General features: G+C 39.1%; 1 long non-coding RNA gene across 1 annotated transcript in view; it reads left to right on the top strand.

Annotated features, from left to right (window-relative positions):
- Positions 1-28: 28 nt before the first annotated feature.
- LOC134475448 (uncharacterized) overlaps positions 29-12123 on the top strand; it is a 181261-nt gene continuing 169166 nt past the window's right edge. Inside the window, exons 1-2 of the long non-coding RNA XR_010046575.1 lie at positions 29-310; positions 3036-3131. This is a non-coding gene — a long non-coding RNA (uncharacterized LOC134475448). The remainder of the gene's footprint in view (positions 311-3035; positions 3132-12123) is intronic.

Raw genomic sequence — 12123 nt, 5'->3', positions numbered from 1 at the left:
AAGCCACTGGGAGAGAGTACCCGAATCAAACCCGCCTCCTAGCGCTAGTGTAGCCAATCGGAACGTGGGACCGGGGAACCGCTTTTGGCACATGGGTATTACGTCATCTCTGTCCGGAAGTGTTCTTATCCCAAAGCAGCTCGACCAGCTACAAGTGTCTAGCCCCTAGGTTCCGCTAATTTCTAGGTTGCTGACCGATTTCTGTTCAGATCGCAAAGGGTGTATTTGGATCACAAGAAAATATTTTGCGCCCCTTGGCGGGCAACTGTGGAGTTGTGATCAACCGGTGAACTTCCTAGTTCGCTTTTAGGTAAGATTTTATTTCTGTGAATCAGGACCTAATCCAATGAACACATTAGATACTGAAGCTGAACTACATAGCAAATACCTAATGCACAGTTAAAGCTTCATTTTTACAAATCTGCTTTCTTAGCAAATACTCTGGGTCCCTGTTTTCTAAAGTAGTACCATCCTGTTTCTGCAATGAAAGGAAGCCTGAATTGTTTTGAGATTATAAGGATTTAGAGTTTCGCTTAAATTTGGCAACTGTGTGATCTTGCGCAAGTCTCTGCCCCTCTCAGTTGTATTCTGTGTTTTTTAAATCTGTACCGTGAGGGTTTTAGACTGGTCTCTACTTTTGTTCGATAGCTTAATATGTTAGGATTTTACTCTGACATTGGTTTCAAAGTCCTTAATGGTATATCCCCCCCCATTACTCCTTGAGATTTGAGAGTACTGGTTTGAAAACAATATTATAAAGCCCTTCCAATTTTACAGGTTGGCTACAATGGTTTTAGAACCCTGTCCAAATCCTCATGGGAGTTATTTCTTGTTTAACCCTTGATAGATGACTGTTGGTAGCAGTCTTAATATTGTTGATAGTTGACAGGGCATGGGGGCACCTGCTTGTAATCTCAGGAGGCTGAAGCAGGAGGATCCTGAAAGGTTGAGGTCAACTTGTGCCTGAACTACTTAGCAAGACTGTCTTAAAAACAAAACAAATGAATAACAACCATGAAAGTCTTAGGACAATAGTGGTGACACTGTGGCATACATGCCACAGCAGGCATGTGGAGCCCTCTCTGTTGGCACATGAGCCAAGTTGCTCCAGCATTGCACATCCCCATAATTCTTTATGGGATGCTGAAGGATAGGATGGCTTTATCTTCTATTAGCTTTTTCTCATCCTCAGTAAAAGGAGAAGGTAGGATTTTTAAACATTTTTATTTATTTTTAAAGAGAATAAAACCCAACAAAACAAAACAGAGTAAAGCCAGTAAAAACAAGGCAGTGAAAGTGCTACAGAACTTTGAACCAGGATAATAGGAAATCAATAATGGCTACCATAATATATCTTGTTATCTTTACAATAGTTGTCCATTCCAGCAGACATAGTAAAATCAAGTAAAACAAAATGGAATAAAACCAATCAAAACAGAACACTGAATAAAAAAATAATAAATTGGCACAAAACAGTGAGAATTAGATTTCATAAACAAGACAGAAGGAAATCCTCCTTATTTGCTATATTGCATACTGTTCTCCTCTCAGTAAATGCTCAGACCATTGGCCCCAGGCCAGCAACGTCAACTGAACAATACAAGCATTCAATTTGTTTTTGTGTCTTAGTTGCTATCAACTCAGCCTGTCCTCCAGACCAGCTGGTTGCTTACAGGGTGGGAGTGTTCTTGATTTTCTGCTTGCCTGCAAGGTGCTATCTGGCTTCTCTCTGCCTGAGACCTCCATGGCTTGTGCACACTGTTCATGTTTCTAATAATAAGTTTCCTTTCTTTGAGCATTCTTCCTATGGCAATAGTCTGACTAAAATCATTTCCTTAATTACCCTGTGTATTTTTCCTTTTTGCTGAAGTTGAATTTGTTTGCATTAGATTACAAATGAGAAAGCTGAAGTTTAGCTGCATGGCCTAAGATAACACCATTAAGAATGGAATAGTGATTTCCTTACAGTTCTCTGTGGCTGTCCACAGTAGAAACCCCAGTGCTTAACAGCGTGGGCCCCAAATAATCACTGAATAAATCCTATCGACACCCACTAAGGCAGTATTTCTAAAACTTCCTTTTTGATAAATAAAAAGAACTCAAGTCTTTTTGATAAATAGAAAAGCAAAACAAAACAAAGCTTATGTGAATGGCTGGCATGCTTGGCGAAAGGAGATTGCTACTTGTCCAAAGAAATAGATCCTCTGAGGAATTTTAGATCTGATGGTGAGAGTGAAGTTATGTTTCTTTCAAAACTGCCAGCCTTCCAAATCCCTAAAGTGTCACAGTTTTCTCAGAGAAATGAATAGCTGTCTTAGTCACTTTGCTCATTGCTGAGAAAAAATGCTCAACATGTGCAAGCAGAGGGAGGAAAGGTTTATTTAGCTCACAGTCTGCAGCCAGCCCATAGGCAGCTGGCTCCAAAGCAGGGTGGCATGGCAAACAGGCACCACAGAGGAGAAACAGTTCGTGGCAAGCAAGAGACAAGACAAGCCTCTTTCTGTACCTTATATTGTGTCAGCTACAGAGATTAAGGTGGTGCCAAACCAATCAATGCACTGATTTAGTGATCACCCACCAGCATGACACACTCTAGATTCAATCATCTCTAAAAAAGTCCCACCTATGACCACATGACATTTTGGGGGGATATTTAGACCCAATCCATAACGATAATCTATGTGATATATCATATCTATTGTTCTATCCAGAAGCAACTCAGAGCCAAGTGCTGGGAGTTGATAACCAGCTAATACATCTCAAATTAACTGCCTGTTTCTATTGTATAATCCTTTGTAGAATCTTAATATCCTAGTGAGGAAGCCTCCCACAGGTCATCCTACCTTGTTTCTGAACTAAGTAGATTGTATCAGTGAAATGAGAACCTGTGCCTTCTTAAATACTTGTTTTAGATGCTAATAGTGCTTACAGTAATAAGTGGTTCTCATCTAGCAACATTTATTTCACCTCTGTTGACATGGTAAACAGCATTATCAATTCAAAATTCTCACTCAGCCCCTATATCTCCCAAACAGGACCTCTGTTTCAATCTTCAGATTATGTATTCTTCCCTGAAGTACGAGTAGCTACGAGAAGATTTTAGGACATATATCAAGATATATCTTTGTAAGGTAATAGTTTTTTGAATATTTTTAGGTACAGAATGATTGTAAGAAATGCATTTTATTTCATAAGTAATTTCACATATACATGTGTGTAACTGAAACAAAAGTTCCACAAAAGAAAACATTTATTAAATACAAATCTACTGAAGGAATGGGGATGCAGCTTAGTGGCAGGGAAGTTGCCAAAGGCGTGTACAAGACTGGATTCAGTCACCACTGCTGCAAAAAAGATGTAATTCAACTGTACAATATTTTTTGCAAAATACTGCTCTTCACTGTTGTGTAAGGAGCTCATGGACATACATGAGTAACAAGTGAAAACCAAAACCTACACTTGTATCTAGCCTGGACGCACACTAGTAATAGTATTGAAATTACATCTTACTTTATGTCCCGACTTTGCATTTCTGTCATAATTAGCATGGCTTTATTTTTCTAGAATTCCCTACCCTTCCTTCCTTCCTTCCTTCCTTGCTTCTTTCTTTCTTTCTTTCTTTCTTTCTTTCTTTCCTTCCTTCTGTCCTCTCTTATTTTCTAGGGATCAAACCCAGGCTTTCTGCATGCTAGGCAATTGCCCTACCACTAAGCTACACCCCCAGCCCAAATTTTACATATATATGTGCAACTTATATGCAAAATATACTTTGAAAGCTGGGAAAAATTAATTAGGAGTGGATCAGAATGAATGGTAAGATGCATTACGATAGATCATATGTTTTGTGTGTGTGTGTGTGTGTGTGTGTGTGTGTGTGTGGAATTTGGGTCCTTGGACCTGCTAGACATATGTTCTGCCACTGAGCTTCACCTTCATTCCTGAAAATTTTCTAAGTAATTTTTTTCAGTTGTTTGTTTTGAGACAGGGTCTATGTAGTCCAGGTTGTCCTTGAATTTGGTATAGAGCCCAGGCTGGCCTTGAACTTTCAATCCTCCTACATCAGCCTCTGCAGTGCTAGCAGTACAAACACATACCACCATGCCTAGTCCTTTGTGAGAAATTTTTTTAAATTAATTTTACCACAGAGGTATATAACAATAACAAAACAAACCATCAAAAAGTGAAATACATTTCAGGTGTGGGGCTCATACCTGTAATCCCAGCTACTCAGAAGGCCCAGACAAAAAGATTGCAAAATCAACATCCCAAGGTATTACCTTAGTGAGATCTTAAAACAAAATTTTAAAAAGAGGAAATAGGATTTTGCTCAGCGGTAGAGTACTTGCCTAGCACGCATGAGGCCCTGGGTTTGTATCTGACATTAAAAAAGGAGCCTTGATTTGTGCTAGTGGCAATTTCTGTGATATAAATACTCTTGCCATGGAAGCTTTCAATCACCAAATGCAGAGTTAGAAAGAAATGCATGCATTTGACTTCAGCCTGTGTGAGCCAACTCTAGAGCCACACTGTGAAATTCTGGAGGACATGTGACATTTTCTTCTTGTTTTCATTTGTTCATTCTGGTGATACTGTAGAAGGATGTCTTTACTGGAAGTTCTGTACTGCACAACTTTATATGGAACCATTCACATTTACACAACGAGTGCATTTATAGCTGTGCAAAGCACAGCTCCTCTTGGTGGTCCTATTTTCTAGTACTGTTAAAATGATATTGATTTACTGCTTTGTAAGGCCAATTTAAGCATACAAGAAAAAAGTAATATAGATAATATAGTTGGAGCTATGGGGCTGCTTCCCTTCACTCATTGAAACCTGAGCAACATCCCAAGGTATTACCTTTCCTCTAAGTCTTACTGTATAGAGGCAGAGATAAAAAAAAAACAATGACACCCCCATTGTCCCACCCTGAAAATTTTCAGTTTCAAGCCAGAATACATACACACCAGATCTGCCAACATGACCTACAGTAAACTTTTTCTCCTGTAGCTCATTGAAGGTTTGTGCATATAGATTACCTCTCACTACATACATTTATAACAAGGTAAAATTTTAAAAAGTACATATACAATACACACAGCATCCTGTCAATCATATCAGTCATGCTCTAAAATACCACACTGAGAGACACCCCCAAAGCAACAACATTTTAAACCCTTATATCCTATGTCCTCTGTGTTTATGCCATTTACCTTTTACAAGCATGAACCTGCTCACTAAACATACTATCACTTTAGTAAACTTTGCTACTTTTTCCTTATAATCACATGCCACATCCAATATTTTTGCTCATCACATAAGAATCTAAAATCATATATTTGACCCTATCACCCATGATACCAGAAGTTCTGAAATTTCAGTACATACCAAAATTACCTGATGTGCTTGCTAAAACTCAGATTGCTGTGCAATAATCCCAAAGCCTCTGATTCTGTAGGTCTGGATAGAATCCAGTATTTTTAATTTCTGATGAGCCCCCTACTTGTGGTTATAATAATGATCTATGGACTCAATCTTTGAAAAACACTGCTTTGTAACAAAGTGCATATTTTCTCTGTGATAAGGAAATAACATGTTGGTGGTTCTCAATTACAGTTTTTGAGGAATGCCCATGTGTTTTCTATAGTGGTTGTACTAGTTTACACTCTGACCAATGATGTAGAAAGGGTCTTTTCTTTATTGGCTGCCTCACCAACATTTGTTATTATTTGATTTATTGATACCTCTTCTTTCCAGAGTAAAATGAAACCACAAGGTTGTTGTTTTAATTTGTATTTCTCTAATGGCCAGGGATTTTAACACAAGCTTAAATATCACATGATTTCCCTTATATGAGAAACCCAAAATAGAAATAATTTAGAGGACAAAGATAGATAATAGGAAACAAGATGATAGAGCTTCTGCAAATTAGAAGATGATCTGAAGGAAGAGGAAAGGGGAGGGAAAGGTGGAAGGGGAAATAAAAAGAATTAAAATGTTATATGTACATACCAACTCACTATGATGATTATAATCATTATGTACTGCAAACATGAACTAACAAAAATGCCTTAGGGAATAGGGGCTCAAAATAGAGTAGGGTCCCAACTCAAACACCGACCTGACAACTGGCAGGTAGCAGAAGTATATGTACTGGCTAGCTCAGATTTACAGAATGCTACTTTTATTTCTCCCTTCCCCTCCTACTACTCTTCCTTCTCCTTCTCTTCCTATTCCTTCCTATTCCTATTTTTCTATTCCTTCTACTCCTATTCTTTTTCTTTCCTCTTTTTCTTTTTCTGCTCCTCCTCTTTTTCTTTCTTCTTTTTCTTCTTCTTTGAGATAAGACTTCACTATGTTACCAAGGCAGGTGTCAGGTTCAGGTGTCCCTGAGCTCAAGGGATCCTCCTGTTTCAGCTCCCCAAGTAGCTGAGACTACAGGTGTGTGCCACCCTGCCTAGCTGAAAAAGTTACATTTTGTAAAAAGATAAAATAAAAATTTAACATTTGGGATTAATTCTTTTGTTTTGAATTTTAGGGGCACCGTTCCCACCCTAGCTTCACCCAGATTTCTCCTCTTCAAGTTTTTTCCATTCTGAGGATGAAACCCAGGATAATATGCATGGTAGACAAGTGCTCTATGGCTAAGATACATCTTCAGCCTCTGGTTTGTCTTTTAGAAAGGACAAACTGGCCAAGCTTGAAGTCATTGTGTTGTAGTCTAGCTTCGGTCCTTGTTTTTAGTATGAAAAGAAACTTAAACTAAAGCACAAATTTACAGAAGCAAAGTTTTAGTTGAACAGTAAAAGTGAAGATAAGAAAGGACTCCAGTTTAAGTAGCTGGAGGGTGTTAGAGTTTTTTGGCACAATACAGAAATGAAAATAAAATAAAAACAGGTTTACAGAGGACATGAACAGGAGCACACAAACCATGATGGTTGGGCTATCTCCTTCGACCAGATTCAGAGAGGCAGAGGGTTATATGGCCTCTGATTGGAAGTGGTGCATGGGGCAGGCACTGATGATGTGTGAGGAACTGATTGGAATTTTCTTTGCATGAAAACAGGAAAGGGAGTTACAATTAGGGCTGAAGAAGAAGGAAGAAGTGGTAAGCACCCCTGGTTTAGCCTTCTGCCATGTTAGACCACGACCATAATTGTATAGTAATTTATGCTAGGGCAAGAGCCTTTTATTCTTGGCTTTGTATTGTTAGGAAAAGGGTGAAAACTGTCTCTTATGATTTCCTATTGAATGGAGGCGTTGTGTTGGGACTTTGGGGTGGTTGACAGGATGATGGTTGATGCCCATGTAGAAGCTAGTACCAGGTGTTTTAGCAAGGACAAAGAGTTTTTTGTTGGTGAATGCTCACATCCTAGATTGGAGAAATAAAAAGAAAAGGTGCTGTGAGAAGGCAGGTCACTATCATAAGTAAAGGACCTAGGAGAGGTAGAAGGAAAGCTACCCTTGAACCGAATGTGTCATTCCATCAGGGCCATGTTGAGGAAGAATCTGAAAAATAAGTATGGAGTTGGGAGTTGTGGGGTTACAAGAGGTAATTATTTTTTTATCTGAAGGGGTGAGAGTATAGGTAGGACTTGTCCTTAATTTAGGGGGTTGAGCTGGAGAGACTGGGAAACATGAGAAATGTAAAGCCTGACAGTTGAGTAATGTTTGGGAAATTATAAACTAAAGATGGGGAGGGTTGTGGCTGCACCACTATAAGTGAGACAAGATCTTAGACCTACAGAAGTCTCATGTTTAACTAAATAACTGAGGGTGGAAAGAACTAAGATAGTTGTTATGTAGAACAGCATGAAAACAATTATGTATAATGTGGGAGTGTTTAGTAAAGTCTGCCTAGAATTCTATAGTGAAAAATGAACTAATAGAATGTAAGGGATCAGGAACCAAATAGGATAACAAAGCATGATCTAGGTTGAAAATTGTGGCTGTGGGGTCTTCGTGAGATGGAGAAGGGAGATAGGAGATGAGATGGCCACTCAAGATGTTTAGAGTCAGGGGAGTTAAGGTTATGAGGGCAATGCTTAGCTTGAGTGATGTGGAACCAGAACGGCAGTCCAGCGACCTTGACCAGTGTTGAAGTTCTGAGGAAGACAAGGAAGGGCCTATTCCACTTTGGTTGTAGTCCTTTTGAGGGATCTGAGAAATAAAGGCTGGACCATTATCTGACTGGATACTCCGGAGGTAGAGTGTCTTAGTTACTTTTTACTTGTTGCTGAGACAAAATACCTGATGACCAAAGTTGGGAAAGGAAAGGTTTATTTCTTACAGATGTTTGGAGGTTTCAATCCATACTCAGATGGCTCCAAGGCAGGGCCACAGTTCATGATGGCTGCAAACAGCAAGGCAGAGACCTGCAAAGGGAGTGACACACCTTCTTCCTGCCATTACATTACATTGTGGTTTCACCCATAAGGACAGTGTAGCACTCACACCTGCAACCCAAGCACTAGACAGTGAACCAATCACAAATGCACAATGCAAATGTATGAGGCCTGGGGGCCACAGACATAAACCATGACATATACCAAACCTATGAATGATTTTTTTTGTAATGGGACTTCAGTAACTATATCAGAAGTCTGCCTAGTTGTGAGAAAAGCTGTTATCCATCCTGAAAAAGTATAGACAAAGATAAGAAGATATTTAAAAGTTTTGTGATGGGGCATGTGTGCGAACTCTTATCTGCCAGTCCTGACCAGGGATGTGTCTGCAAAATTAATGAGTAGGAAAGGAAGGCAGTGGTATGAGTCCCTGAGGAGAGGTTCTAACACAGATATGACAGGTGTGAGTCAGTTGTTGAGACCTGAAAGTGTCTGGGTCAGTCTACATAAACACAAAGGAATCTTGACAATCAGCATGTAGGAGGGATGGTAAAAAAAAAGGCACCTTTAAGGTCTAGAGCGAGTGGTGAAGGGAGAGATAGGAAAGAACATAGTATAAGGACTTGGCAGCACTGAGTAAATTGGGGTAACAGCAGTAATTGATTACCCTAATGTCTTGTACTACACAATAGGACCCATTAGTCTTGAGTGTCAGGAGAATGGGGGTATTGTAGGGTGAATAGGTAGTTTTAAGAAAATCATTGAACTGCTTGGGCTTGAGCATCAAGAGAATGGGAATATTGTAAGGTGAATGGGTAGGCTTAAAGAAAATCATTGTCTAAAAGATGCTTGATTATAGGATTAAGTCCCTGTAAATATTTGGGAGCTATAGGATATTGAGGAACACAAGGAAATTGAAGGATCTCTGAGATGAATTAAAACAGGCATAGCATGGATAGTATAGGTGGAGTTGGAGGTATCCCAAACTATGGAATCCACCAGAGAAGAGAAAGGAAGGGATGGCTTTGTGATGTACTGTGAGGGTGTTTGGAGGATGAGAGCTGTGGGGAGGTAGAAGGCAAAGGAGAAGTTAAGCTTTTGGTAGCGATCCCTACCTAAATAGTGTGTGGGACATGTTGATATTATTAGAAATCTATGAATGAAGAAGAGAATTTGGAACCTGCATGGAATGGACCCTGTTTGAAGAGGTTGTATAGGTTGGCTGTCAACATCCACTACAGAGACTGAGGATTTAACATAATGGCCTGAAAACTCAGGAAGAGTACTATACATGGCCTCTGTGTCTATAAGTACCAAGAATGTCTTACCTGAGACCTCCAATGAGACTTGAGGCTCTGAGAATGATACCTTAATAAGGACTGTGGGCCCCAAGCCCCATCAATCTTCAGCAGCAAGTCAAAGTAGATCAATCAGTGATAAATCCAGTGATGACAAGATCTCCTATGAGAGCAAGGATTTAGAGGATGGCTTACCCCTCTCTGGTGGCTAGGACATCCGCTGTTCCAATGGCCTTTGAGATTGCAGAGGGGCATTCTCTTGCCCAGTGTTTTTCTTTATCACCCTTGAAGCATGGTCCAGAAGGGGCTCAGGCAGCTCTGCCTTGCTTTGGTTTACCTGTTTTAGAGCCCTAAGTGCCACTGTTAAAAGATCAGACTTTTATTTTTTCTCCTTTTGAGTTTTATCTTTGTTGTTGAAAACATGAAAAGCCATATTAAGAAGGTCTCCCCGTGGGGTTTGAGGACCAAGTTTAGCCTTTTATCTTGAGATCTGGCCCACAGTGAGAGGTATCTATCTCCTCTAAGGTAACAAGAAATCTGGTTCTCTGTGCTGGCTCCTTTGAGGCTGTAGCCCTGTCTGACTGCCGATAATATTTTTTAACTGACTCAGCTGTCTATATGCTTTTTTTCTGAAAAGGTAACCCAAACTGCCATGAGGGGTAATAAGTGATGACTGATTTGGCTTTTTAGGCTGAAGGGGCTTGAAGTTGTTGAATGGCAATCAGGGATATTTCGTAGAGCTTTTAACTAATGGCCCTCAGTAGATAGCAGGCATTTTTATTTTGGGTAGGTATATAGCTTTAAGTCTAGAGGAGACAAAGAATCAAGTATGCAGGAGCCAAATATTAGAATCAACAGGATATTTATAAGTATAGTTTTGGTAATGGCTACCCATAAGGAGGATAAGGATAAGGTCCAGGGAATTTTAGAAACTGACATGTCATGCACACATTTACTTTTTACAATTGCCTAAGTACCTCCTATGCTTTTAGAATGTCTAATGCCATCTGATTTTGGAGGATGGCCTGTTTTATTATTTTAACATTTTTTATTTAGGAGAGAGATCACCTACAGTGTCATTGAAGGCAGTTGAGTATAGTTATTTATGGCCTCAATATGTATCATATAACCATTTTTGGAAAAGATCTGGTAGATATCAGTTAAAGGAATCTAAAGGAATTTATAATTTTATCTTAGTTTTAGTTGTTGAACATCTAGAAGATTAATAACTGTACAGGATAGTAGAGGCAGTAAGCTTAACAAAGAACATTAAATGCAACTGCTATTTTGTTTATTAAACATGGGTGTTTCAACAATTGAGATCACATCTTGTAACACATACCTTTATTAGGATGTCACTGAAGAAATCTGTGATATTGTTTGGATTGCTCAATTTCTAAGCATCTCTAAGTGAAGTGGCACATATAACGTATGTTATATAAATTTTGGTTTAAAAGTTATTATTTGACTAGTGACCACATGTTGATTTGACTTGAATTTTTTGGATGGAGCACAAGAAAAAATCAGATGTCTAGATCTGAAAGAAAATGTTTATCATCATGAACAATCCCAATTTTACATTTGAGGGCATGAATATACCATAAGATCAGCAACAATCAATTGTCTTATGACATGTGAACTTTAGTTGGGGTGTCTCTCATGAGGCTATGGAGATTATTGAGGCCTCTTATTAATAAATAAGAGCTGGTTAAAGTTACCAAGTGGTCACTTTCTTATTTATCAATTGAATTTTGTCTAATTTTTTTTTACATCAAAGGATTTTGTTTAACCAGTTTTAGCATCATTTTTACCAATTGTCAACCTAGGTGGAAGCATGTTGTTTAAATCTATAACCCAACTAATCCTTGAGTAAGTGATCTGAAAATTCAAAAAAAGTTAAAGAGAAACGGTTGTTGAGCTCAAATAAAAAGGAACAGCTATTTACAGAGCAGACAAATGGACTAACATGGACAGATGATCTGCACAGGATAAACAGACTAGATAAACAGACAATAGACAGACTGACAAACATCTTACAAAATCAGAGTGCACTTAAATATATTTGGCCAATTTGAACTATAATAAATAGACTAGTGTGAACCTTTTTGTAGGTTAATAGAGATCTCTTGAAATAAGAATAGCAGAAAAGGAACTTAATTTATGGTTACTCTGAGATAGATCAGCAAGTGAAACAGAAACATAAATATGAACTAGTCCCTGGGGACCAGTCTGTTCCTGAAGAGGGAATAGGGATTGCTGCCAGGAAAGCTGTGGAGTTGGAGGCCACTGGCAGCCAACTGCCCAGCAGGCATCTTGTGGGCAGTTACTAGGTGACTGAACACAACATGGCCATGTGAGAGGGAAGCACAAAATGGCAACTGGTTACCTTGAAACCCACAGCAAGATGGCTATTGCCAGTAACATGGTGAGGGAGCACGAGATGATGGCTGGCCATCATATGACCTGCAACAAAATGGTTGCTG

The sequence above is a fragment of the Cavia porcellus genome, unplaced genomic scaffold (assembly GCF_034190915.1).
Source record: "Cavia porcellus strain 051 isolate PalLab524CR breed Dunkin Hartley unplaced genomic scaffold, mCavPor4.1 scaffold_3, whole genome shotgun sequence".
Classification (NCBI taxonomy): Eukaryota; Metazoa; Chordata; class Mammalia; order Rodentia; family Caviidae; genus Cavia; species Cavia porcellus.
The sequence above is the reverse complement of the archived record's forward strand: the minus strand, read 5'-3'. Positions and strand labels throughout refer to the sequence as shown.